This window comes from Pseudophryne corroboree, chromosome 6 (assembly GCF_028390025.1).
Source record: "Pseudophryne corroboree isolate aPseCor3 chromosome 6, aPseCor3.hap2, whole genome shotgun sequence".
Taxonomy (NCBI): domain Eukaryota; kingdom Metazoa; phylum Chordata; class Amphibia; order Anura; family Myobatrachidae; genus Pseudophryne; species Pseudophryne corroboree.
In genome coordinates, this window is record NC_086449.1 from 385,010,763 (window position 1) to 385,024,334 (window position 13,572).

Genomic DNA, 13,572 nt, shown 5'->3' on the forward strand with positions numbered 1-13,572 from the left:
TTTTAGCTGCCACTTTATAACTATCCACTTCATATACTAGGCACTGCAGCATCCTAAAGGACTGGCGTCCTGACCAATACTGAATAAATAAGTCTACAAACACATGTTCATCCTGATATATATATATATATATATATATATATATATATAAAGAATAGGCACTCACTGTCAAAAATGACATTTATATATTGAAGTAGAAGCAAAAAAGTCATATACCACAATGCATTACCCAGGATCCTACCAGTGACGTGCGGTGGGGTGAGGCAGGTGAGGCAGAGCCTTTCCTGTCATACTAATGTTTGTGCCAGAGTATTGATTGTATAAAGTATATGAAAAATACAAATAATATGTTTGAAATATCTTCTTTGCATTATTCTAATCATTTTTATAGCCAAAACTCTGGAGTAAAAAGTCTTTTCCACACATCTCATGTCAAAACCTTACCAAATTTTCAGAAGTTTATACTGCTGCACCTGTGTATAATGTCCACATGTACCCTTTGGCTCATATATTGTATTTAAATCTGGCTCTGGTGCTAGCCAGTGCCTCCTGAGCCATTTAGCTCACCGCATGTCCCTGGATCCTACTACATGTATTACCATCGGAGAGTTGTCTCCGTATTTCAGCATCATATGCATGTCAATTCTGGACCACAATGGCACCACCCTTATCAGGCTGCCTGATGACAAACTGGTCATTCTTGATAAGGGATCTCAGTGCAGACTGATGGGTTCTACTAGGATTGTGATATCTAGGTTTTGTGATGGTGTTTTTTATTGATAACTGTACCCGAATGATATGTTGATATCGGATAACAGTGTGTCTTATTCATGTACCATATACATTACCTGATATTTTACGCTGTGTTGTTGTCCAGGTTGGATTATGGATAATATATGGTTAGAAAGCATATATACTACCTTTAATGAGTGACTGTTAAGAATGCCAAATTGATTTCTCACAAATATTTAAAATGCCCGCTCTAATATATATTGTAAACGCCTGCACCTCTTATTACCATATCCCATGAATATGCGCTATACATTGCAAAACACTGCATCCCATAAGAGAAAACAATACACCCACACATTATCTGAGTTCCAAAGCTCATTGATGTATATATTTGTTATTAAAAAGGATATGGATTCAATATATATTACAAAGTACAGTATACCTATAGTTACATGGTTACACTCACACAGTAAGCAGTTAAAACATATAGTTACATAAAATTACATACAGTTACATACAGTTTCAGTTACAGGCCAGCGATACAATTACCATTCCCTCCAATGCATCTTATGTCTCTCTCTCTTTGTAAATAAATACAGGAACTGATCTGCCAGCAAGTCCATCGTCGTCTCAGACCTTACAGCCACTCTGAGACCAAAACAGGAACTACCTTCCTGTGTGATCAGTGTGTTATCTAGTTTCTGGGGGAGGGGTTCACGATGAGTCACCAGTCCCTTTGTATATGCTGAACAGGTTCAACCTTGGGGACGTCCAAAGGGGCTGGCCTGAGTTTCCTGTCCACCACCTGTTTGGAATATCTATTGTTCTAATAAAAGTGATTTTAGCTTTTATACATTCAATCATAATTATCCGCTGCAATGTCCCACAACTTCACAACAAGCATCAAATGAACCTACACATCAATCTGGTTGCTTCAATAGTAAACATGACCGGTCTATCTGGTTTCGTTCAAATAATACACATACATGACATTACTTCAATATATATAATTTTAAATCATCATGATGTCTGGCGCTTGATATTATTATAATTATGTACTGTATGAAATAAGTGTCGAATCCATTTCTGTGGCATGTCCGTGTAAATGCGTGGGTTACCATATATGGCTGTGCTTGCTGCGCATATTTACAAGTATAGCAACTCATAATGTGTGTAGTTTGTATGTTCTCTTTATGTAATATTTTTTTTTACTTCGACAGTCCACTCTTTGGCAGTAAACAATAACTGCCATCAATTATTAACATAAGAAAAAAATATTTCATACCATAATCGGTGACCTAGACACAAGTTTGTATACATTTCGCAAATCAGACACATGACTATATTTGGGGAAGACAGGGAGGAGGACGAGACATCCTCTATATGCACTCGGCGGTCACGGGACCACTGGTTGGGCGTGGGACAACATTCAACCTATAGAGTATGCTGGGACAGTGCTTTGGCCTATAATGTCTGATTTGCGACGAACATTTCACACATACATGTACCTACGTCTTTGTACACTGATGTTTGGATTCAATTGAGGTTCTGCTGGGTAGATGAAAAAGACACAAACAAATCGTGACAGTGACATATAACATTTTCATGATCTACATATTCCTATCATTTTCTGAACATTGTTTCCATTTCTGGAACGTATGCTAGGTCTGTTATATAATTGAACAAGGGTTATAAGTAGTGTCCTTCCTAATTAATGTAAACCTTCGGAGTTCGGTGAGAGCCACTCATAAACCTTTCTTCCACATATATTAATGAGCTCTTTATCTGCAATGTGTGAATAGCCATTGTCTGATTGTTCCTGATTACCTCTGAACTCCGTAACTACTAGACCTTTGATTTTTCTCTGATTTTAACAAACTGATCGGCTAATCCTGGGATCCTATAAGGAAATCACTCCTTCCTACAGAACCAGTTCCAGTCCCACTCTCGACTCCTAATAAAAAAAAGCTTGCAAAAATAGAATATCCTGAAAGAAAATGTTTGTCAGCGGGAAAGAGAGAAAAGAGAAATAGAACAAAACAACTCTTGTTCATAACAAATCAATTACAATGACTGGTCTTTCTGCAGTCCTTTAGTACGCTCAGGTAGTGCCCAACAGTGTCACTTCTAAGGCTTCACGGAACAGAGTCTCTGGTGATACAAGGTTCTCTTTGCCTTGCTCTTTGGACACACAGTTCACTTGGAACACACAGTTCACTTTGCTCTCCACCTTGCTCTTTGAACACGCAGTTCACTTGGAACACACAGTTCACTTTGCTCTCCACCTTGCTCTTTGAACACACAAACTCAATGAATGTGAGCTATAAACTACTTTGTCACGAGTTCTCTCCGGGTCAGCGACCTTCTCGCAGTGGGACGAGTGGACCCAAGTCTCTCTTTCGGCGACCTTTAGTGCTGTCAACAAATCTTGGTATGGTCCTTCCCACCTGTCTATTAGGCAACCTGAGCGTAAGAACAATCAAGACAGTTAGCATTTGGCATACCAGCAATCAACAGTTTCAAGTTCTTTTGTCAAGTTCTCAAATGCTGGCTCATCTCAATAAGGTACTGTACTGTCACCTCATTGGTGTATTTCTGATCATTGTGCGGATCAATCATGACATGAGGTTGTCTTCAAAAAACAACAAAAAAGACACAAATACCAAAACCAAAAATATTTTTTTTTTTCGAAGAGGGTGATACGTTGAGTGAAGATCTGGGAGTGGTTCCGAAGCTACATAATACTGGTGGCAGTATCTATGATCACAATAGTACAATTTCAAGCTTTGCTCCTACTTCTAGGGGTACCATTATCTACACATAAATTTCTGCGCAATTTTTCTTTGCAGTAAACACAGCAGCATCCGTGGTGGCAGGAAATGCCTCTACCCAGTTTGAGAAAACATCAGTGCACACCAATACATAACAATAATTCCTAAAGGGTGTTAATTGTACGAAGTCGATTTGTATTTCCTGAAAAGATCCGTCTGCAGGAGGGATATGGGATGGCTCTGTTGGTATTGCTTTACCAATATTCTTCCTCAAGCAAGTAAGACAGGTCATTGCTCTCTTACCTGCATGAGAATAGAATCCTGGCGCACACCAGTAGGCTCTCATCAGCCTGCACCTACCCTCTTTGCCTAGATGAGTCAGACCATGTGCCACCTCAGCTAGACTTGGAAGGTATGCTCTGGGGGCTACTGGCTTACCGTGTCCAACTGCCCACAGTCCTGAGGACTAATGGCCATACCCCTTTGTCCTCCAGACTGCCTCTTCCTGCAGGGAACACAATTTTTTTGTATCTTAATTTAACTATCGTGTGTTTGCAATGTAGAGTACCATGAGCATAACTCAAAAAAATAAATAAAAAAGAAACATCTCTAGAGGAGAGATGGAAGAAGAAAATGAAAAAGAAAATGTCAGGTTTTCCATTCACCAACAGACATATCAGTGTCTATACAAAATTTCCCTTCACCACTATTCCCATTCTCCACCCTTTGTGCATGACAAGGCACACTGCCAGTGGCGTAACTACTGCCCCCGCAGTCCTCGCGGTGGCTTGGGGGCGAGGGGCTGCGGGGGCGTCACTGACTTTGCACAGATTGACATGCGGATGAGCGTCCGCATGTCAATCTGCGGTCTCCCTCCCTGCTGTAAGGACTTGGAGGGACATGGAGCGCATAGCGCGTCTCTCCTGTGTCCCTCCTGGCTCTCCCCCGGCCGGTCTAAGTGCCATTCGTGAGCTCTGATTGGCTCACGAATCGGCACTTCCTTTATTAGACTTGCCGGGGGAGAGCCAGGAGGGACACAGGAGAGACGCGCTATGCGCTCATTGTCCCTCCAACACAAAGGTGCGGGGGGGGGGGGGAGGAGAGCAGGCACTGGGCGCATATACCTGGCACTGGGGGCATATACCTGGCACTGTGGGGGAAGATCTGGCACTGGGGGCATATACCTGGCACTGGGGGCATATACCTGGCACTGTGGGGGTAGATATGGCACTGGGGGCATATACCTGGCACTGTGGGGGTAGATATGGCACTGGGGGCATATACCTGGCACTGGGGGCATATACCTGGCACTGTGGGGGAAGATCTGGCACTGGGGGCATATACCTGGCACTGGGGGCATATACCTGGCACTGTGGGGGTAGATCTGGCACTGGGGGCATATACCTGGCACTGGGGGCATATACCTGGCACTGTGGGGGAAGATCTGGCACTGGGGGCATATACCTGGCACTGGGGGCATATACCTGGCACTGTGGGGGAAGATCTGGCACTGGGGGCATATACCTGGCACTGGAGGCATATACCTGGCACTGTGGGGGTAGATCTGGCACTGGGGGCATATACCTGGCACTGGGGGCATATACCTGGCACTGTGGGCATATACCTGGCACTGTGGGCATATACCTGGCACTGTGGGGGAAGATCTGGCACTGGGGGCATATACCTGGCACTGGGGGCATATACCTGGCACTGTGGGGGAAGATCTGGCACTGGGGGCATATACCTGGCACTGTGGGGGAATATCTGGCACTGGGGGCATATACTTGGCACTGTGGGGGAATATCTGGCACTGGGGGCATATACCTGGCACTGTGGGGGAATATTTGGCACTGGGGGGAGCAGGCACTGAGGGGGCATATGTGGCACTGTGGGGGAAGATCTGGCACTGGGGGCATATACCTGGCACTGGGGGCATATACCTGGCACTGTGGGGGAAGATCTGGCACTGGGGCATATACCTGGCACTGGGAGCATATACCTGGCACTGTGGGGGAAGATCTGGCACTGGGGGCATATACCTGGCACTGGGGGCATATACCTGGCACTGTGGGGGAAGATCTGGCACTGGGGCATATACCTGGCACTGTGGGGGAGCACGCACTGAGGGGGCATATGTGGCACTGTGGAGGAATATTTGGCACTGGGGGTAGCAGGCACTGAGGGTGCATATGTGGCACTGGGGGAGGGGTATATTTGGCACGGGGGGCATGTACCTGGCACTGGGGGCATATACCTGGCACTGTGGGGGAATATCTGGCACTGGGGGCATATGTGGCACTGGGAGCACGGCACTAGCAACAAGCACTACCCCCTAGCAACGAGCATGACACCCAGTGCATGAAACTCCTGGCAACGAGCATGACACCCTGAGCATGAAAACCCCTGGCACCATGCATGGAACCAAGAGCATGAAACCCCTGGCAACGAGCAGGTAATTTAAAAGTAATTAGAAGCCTTACTGTAGAACTTAATGTGTAATGGGCATTACGGTGTGTGGCATAATGTATCACGGACATTGCGGTGTGTGTCATAATGTGTCGGGCATTACGGTGTGTTGTATACTATATCACGGGCATTGTGGTATGTGGTATAATGTCTCAGGATCATTGTGGTGTGTGTCATACTGTGTCACAGACATTGTATGTGCTATAATGTATCAGGGGCATTGCAGTGTGTAGCATAATGTATAACGGGCATTGCGATTCCTGTCATAATGTGTCACAGGCATTACGGTGTGTGGCATAATGTGTCGGGGGCATTACAGTGTGTGCATATTGTGTCATGTGCATTGTTGTGTGTGGCATAATGTCTAAGGGCCATTGCAGTATGTGGAATAATGTATACTGGGCATTACTATAAGGAGGAAAAATGACAAATAATGTAAGGGGCATGAATCAGGATTATTTTTCTTTCCTGTGGTGGCTAACGTCTGGGCGTGCAGGTTGCAAAACTGGGGTATAAGGTAGTCTTTTCCTGCAATACCACGCCCCTTTACGCGAAGCCACGCCCATTTTAACAAAGCCACACCCCCTTTTTGACGGCGCGCGCCTACGGCGCACACATATTTGTCCCTTTGCTAATGCCAATTATGGGGGGGGGGGCGCCGAAGGATTTTTTGGCTTGGGGGAGGAAAATTTCTAGTTACGCCACTGCACACTGCAGTAATACTGGTTTCATTGTGCTGTTGAGATATACTGGATTTGGGCAGAACTCTGAAGAACCTAGGCATGTGGAGTTTGAACTGTACTTGGGTCCATGTATTGTACCACCCTGTGTGAACACAAAAGATGAGGAGGAAACTGTAGAGAAACAGAATAGAGGTTGGTGGCAGATGAGTTTGTAGAGATGAAGAAGATTTTATAAAAATTTGACAACTGGATTGGGCACTACGGGGAAGTGATTCTCTACTTGGTCTATGCCCCTTAAAAAAAATTCTGTGTGTCTTATCTCTACTAGGACTATCCCAGCCATCAATCCAGTGTCCTGTCCATCCTAAGTTCATAGGGAACCCGGTATCTGTGAGTTAATTTCCTCTACCTGTGATGGACATGCATCTAGAACAGTGAAATGTAACATTAGTAAGTTGCATTTATTCTGTTCTTCCCATTAACCGAATCTGTGTTTTCTATATGGCTTATGATTCCTTACTATATGTCCCTTGGTCCCGTCTATGTGTTTAAAAATGTGGCTTGTGTTTTCTGTCCAGGGGATCTATATTGACTATGTGTCCTACTACTCCTACAATCTCTGGCAAAATGCCCTTCCTTCCTACAAGTGTAACATATTATTGACCATTAGGGATCTGGGGTTTGGACTGATGGGTCTTTCCTGTATGTGCCAGTATACTTACGTCCTCAACCTCTCCACCTATGTTCTCTGCGCCTAGCACTATTCTTGTGATGTTCAATAGCACTAAGATTAGCTACTGTGACCTTTCCAATTTTGCAAAGAAGTCTGCACCCTGACACTCAATGCCTTATTGGGCCCGTCCATTTGCACAGAGACAGCTATCTCCCATTTGCCGAATTAGTGTTTACCAGTGGTTTTATCCAGATGGAGAGTTTTCTTTTACTGCAAGAGACAAAAACACAAACTAAAAGTTTAACAAGCTTCTAGGTCATGCAAAGTATTTCATTCAATCCTTCTCATCCCGTATTAAGGGTCTGTATATGGTCCAACAAACATTTCCAAGCTCATCTTTACTAGGGGCATTTACTAGTAATGAATACTTGTTATATGGTAACTGAAAGAAATACCCTGGGGTTACCTTGTCTCTGTCCGCTTTCCTACTGGCAAATACTAATGTGCGGACAGGTTTTTTTTCTCTCCATTTCTGACGTTACTTTCTTGATTTTTTTTATTTTTATTTTTGGGTTTTACTATATATGTACACGAATGATACCATACTTGCCTGTTCCACTGGTCTCAGCCACTTCCCCCACAGGCTTCTGCTCTTCTTTTACCGGTTGGCTACTCCTCTGGGTGCATGAGAAATGGCTGAAAACAATCAGGTCACCTTCTCCTCCTAAATAAAACTTCAACATTCATTAGTACATATACAGGTTACAGTCATATTTTTCATATTTTAATTATTTTCTATAGTTTGTATGCTGGCCGTAACTGCTTTCACATCTACATAAGGCGGTGTACTTGCATTCTCTTTTTTTTTTCTTCCTACTTATTTATTGTTGCTACAAGTTCAAACAGTTCTTATATTTCCATTCTTGTCTTATATGACTTTGGTTAAACATACCACCTGCAATACCTTAGGATCAAACTCACCAACCCCTCTTGCTGTCACAGGTTTAAACAATTTGTATGTCTGACCCTTTGTTTTCGGGATTTTATCAGACATATTCTTATCCTTAAGTTCTGCAATACCTCTGGTTCAAAGCTGCCCACTTTAGGGAATGGTACCCTATCTTTGTCAGTCATACATACCCATTCAGACAAAAAGTCTTCCGTGTGTGATCCATATTTACCACACATAATAAACCTCGCTGACCCCCTGGGCCGCGGCACCTCAACCTGAACCCTAGTTACCAAACGCCCACTGCTTGTGCAATTGGATCCCATCGCGGACTTTTTCCTTTTTACGCAATCCCCAATGCACACCGCAGATAGACGGTGAAAGTTCTTAGAGCGCTTTCACCCACTCCTTCTCCGCCGAGTACCATGACTCACTCCAATAGTGACCACCGCGAACCCAGTGAGGCCCCTACCTGGTTTCTATTCAGTGGAAGTGTTTAGGAGTGACTTACCTATTCCAGTGAATATACACAGCTGGAGATTTTCCTGAGAGAGACCAGCGAAAACTCCCTATACACTTATACACAAATCACACTTGCGTATGCTCTATACAGCGATAATGATACCGCAATTTTACGCAAAAGTTCGTAAAGGGGTATCCAGTTGCGCTATATATATCGCACCCACAAATGCGCGGTCCAATCGCACAGCATATAGGTACTTGTTACCTATCTGCCGTACAACCACGGGTCGATGTACAAACTGCGACCCTCAGTTCGGAGCGTAATACAAAAACCTTTTAACTTCAATCGCAATACTATGCACTATCACGCTCCTCTGCAAATCACCTCACGATTTGCGTATTTCAATCTATATTAACGTGAGTCAGCCACTTCACGCCACCAAGCCTCCTCTTACTTGATGTACCACGGGACCCGACTTCCGGGGTCCAGTTCCACTCACTCCTCCATTCGCTCGCTCAAGTACACTTTGTCTTTTCTGTACAGAAAATTTTGATTCATTCAGATAAGCAGCTTTACCCCCAGAGGCAATACAGTTTTTAAACTAAATTTAGAGTAACCTGCTTTTGAAATCTGATAGTTATGTGCTATTGTATTAAATGTCTACTATCCCACCTTTGAACTAAATGACACTATTGTATAATTTGTACTTAGCGCCCGCATTCTTACGCACTTTGCGCAAACACGTGACCGTGCGTGTCCCTTACGCTGCATGCGCAGGCCTTTACTTGGTCCGACACACGTGTACAAAACCCTGCATCCGCAATAAAACAAATCACACAGCTTCTATAAATGTGAGCAATACTAACTACTATTGCCCACTAGACACAACTTGTTCTGTATAAACTTTTATGCAGACCTGCGTTTGTGTCTTTATACTTCCTTCCTTAAACACTGTTATTTTAGTTTTAACTATATAGCAACAAATGTATCCTATTTCACACAGATCTATAATGACTCTAGCAATAATCAATAATTTAAATGATATGATTCAGATTGGATAGCTATCTTGCAGAACATACACTGATATAAATATACACACAATTATAATAATATTATATATAATATATATTTATATAATATATAAACCACTTGACTCTCACAGTACACACCTACTGAATGAATGCATTTCCTTCAAAGTCTCTAATTTGCATATCAACAGAGGTTCATATGCCTGTTCAAGAGGGTAGTGGGACAGGTTAATTAACATTTCAATGGCTATCCTAAACTAGCAAGCAGATTTTAACTAAATCCTAGAGGTAAAAGAAAAAAAAACTTTTTTTTATATCTGTGTGTAATTATTACATCAAGTATTCATATCTTAACTCTCACTAGGCCCAGCTGAAACTATTTGTAATTGACTATGGCATGGGTTAAATAAATGCATTGGTAACTCATAAATGGTGTTTGATGTGACCAAGGAAAGCTGATTATTCTGAGCAGTGAAAAGCAGCCATTTAGAAAATGACCTTTCCAAAATGGCCACTGCTCCTCCCCCTTCCACATCCATGAGGGTTACACAAAATGGTTGACATGCCATGTGGTTAGTCCAAAATGGAGGACAGACCATGCGGCTTCCTTTGTCACAAAGAAATCACTCATCATACAAGCACCAGAAGTTATTTTAGGCCTGAGTTAAAAAAAAAAACTATATCAAGGCTATGCAGCAACTTTTAAATATACTTTTAAACCTACTTAAACAGATAAACAATCCAATCTGAATTAAACACAATATGACTTATTTGAACCTTGTTTTGCAACAATAAAAATACATTTTAGCATCTTAAATATTATGAGAAACACATTGTCCTTTGAAAATTCCTATCATTGGCTTACTGATAACACAAGAATACATTAACGTGGATGTTATTTTCATCAGCTTCGCAGTGCGTCCATCGGAGCCGGTCAATTACAGCCGCGTTTGTAATGTACAGTGCATCATTAAGACCCTGATATCCCATAAGAGGCCTCATCTAAGAATGCCAAATTGATTTCTCACAAATATTTAAAATGCCCGCTCTAATATATATTGTAAACGCCTGCACCTCTTATTACCATATCCCATGAATGTGCGCTATACATCGCAAAACACTGCATCCCATAAGAGAAAACAATACACCCACACATTATCTGAGTTCCAAAGCTCATTGATGTATATATTTGTTATTAAAAAGGATATGGATTCAATATATATTACAAAGTACAGTATACCTATAGTTACATGGTTACACTCACACAGTAAGCAGTTAAAACATATAGTTACATACAATTATATACAGTTACATACAGTTTCAGTTACAGGCCAGCGATACAATTACCATTCCCTCCAATGCATCTTATGTCTCTCTCTCTTTGTAAATAAATACAGGGACTGATCTGCCAGCAAGTCCATCATCGTCTCAGACCTTACAGCCACTCTGAGACCAAAACAGGAACTACCTTCCTGTGTGATCAGTGTGTTATCTAGTTTCTGGGGGAGGGGTTCACGATGAGTCACCAGTCCCTTTGTATATGCTGAACAGGTTCAGCCTTGTGGACGTCCAAAGGGGCTGGCCTGAGTTTCCTGTCCACCACCTGTTTGGAATATCTATTGTTCTAATAAAAGTGATTTTAGCTTTTATACATTCAATCATAATTATCCGCTGCAATGTCCCACAACTTCACAACAAGCATCAAATGAACCTACACATCAATCTGGTTGCTTCAATAGTAAACATGACCGGTCTATCTGGTTTTGTTCAAATAATACACATACATGACATTACTTCAATATATATAATTTTAAATCATCATGATGTCTGGCGCTTGATATTATTATAATTATGTACTGTATGAAATAAGTGTCGAATCCATCTCTGTGGCATGTCCGTGTAAATGCGTGTGTTACCATATATGGCTGTGCTCGCTGCGCATATTTGCAAGTATAGCGACTCATAATGTGTGTCGTTTGTATGTTCTCTTTATGTAATATTTTTTTGACTTCGACACTGTTATATACTAACAATAGTACTTGTCCTCTGGCTATTATTGATGTGGTTGATAAAGCACACCCTTTTTGCTGTGGAACGTATGACAGTTCCTGGTATGCAGGATGCTTTCCACAATATGTTTATTGGTACTTCTGGGTTTGGGTATTCTCCGTCCCGAGTTGTTTTTACAAGCGAGGTTTGGGTCTGTGTTTGGCCGCTTGTGCTACCTTTTAATCAATGATACTTGACACCTGAATTTATGGAGCGCGCGGCGGCATTGTGAAGCCCGCTGTGTATTCCACGACATTATGATTAGGCTTTGATACTTCCAGGTTCGGGTACTTCTGGTCCCGGGAAAATAGCGACGTTTGATACTTTCTGAGTGTGCTCTTTTGATTGTTCTTATCTCTCTCTCTCTCTCTCTCTCTCTATATATATATATATATATATATATATATATAGCGCCATGGAATTTACATTATCACTAATAAACCTACGGATTTTTGTTGACATAAGTGATTATTTGTGTTGACATAAGTGATGATCTAAGTGTACCATGTAATTGCCCATGGTGCACCAGTTCTCACACAGGGTATTCTGGGTAATGCATTGTGGTGTATATATATATATGTGTGTTGGTGGTGATGGTGCTTCATTCTGCTCTTGACTGCTTTGGTGACAGGATGCATCATTGCTGGTCCTGATGATGGTCCTTTGTAGACCGAAACGTGACGTCGACAATTATGCACATTTGCACTTCTTTCTCATGGTCTGTAAGTAAGGAAAGAGACTTTTTTGCTTCTACTTCAATTTAAAAATGTCATTTTTGACAGTGAGTGCCTATTCTATATTGTTCTATATTGACGGATCCTTGGATCTTTAATGGAGCACCACACCGCTGCTTTTTAACTAATATGAGTGCAGATACCTGTATACACACACACACACACACACACACACACACACACACACACACACACACACACACACACAGTATATTAACCTAAATTAAACTCAATCTTATTAGATAAAACTGTGTGAATAAGCATCACTTAAGGTCTCAACTATAATAGAACAATTTGACTACAGAAAAGTGTTAATTTTAGGCTCATTGTTGCAGTTTTTATTGCTTTATTCCTAAATCAAGGATTTGTAAATGCCCCTGCATAAATCCAACATTTGCCCTGGAATGTGCCCAGGAGTACCCCTTAGCTTTCTGAAATAAAACCATTCTGCTAAATAGAATCTTGTTTTTCTGTTTGCAAATATAAATCTGCAATGAATCTTAATGGTTTGTGAGCTAAATCTGCCCATTTGTCAGCATCATTATGAATACTCTTCTTTTATCATGTTGCCACTATGCCCTTGTCTACCCCTTTTATCTACCCACTATACTACCCATGTGATGCTGCACATCTTTCTCTCATATCACTTACTATAGCAATACCCTAACAGTCAAAACAGTTGTTACCAAAAATACCTACTTCATAATGAAGCAGTCTGAACATGGTACTTGTTACAATCATTGCTACTCTGTTAAGCACTGTAAATAAAAATGCAAAAGGTCGTTTGCTAATTACAAATGAAACAGACAAATGTCTTTTTTTAAACATATGTTTTCAAAATAATTTTATTAATCACCCCATAAAAATGAATGTATGTACATATATAACATCATGCAGTTATAGTAAAATGAATATAACGAACATATGCTAAACAACAAAGCAATGTATCTTTAATTTGCTCTCTTAATATAATTAAAAACCAGGTTGCCAAGACAACACATTTTTCTTATTCTAAAAATATGTA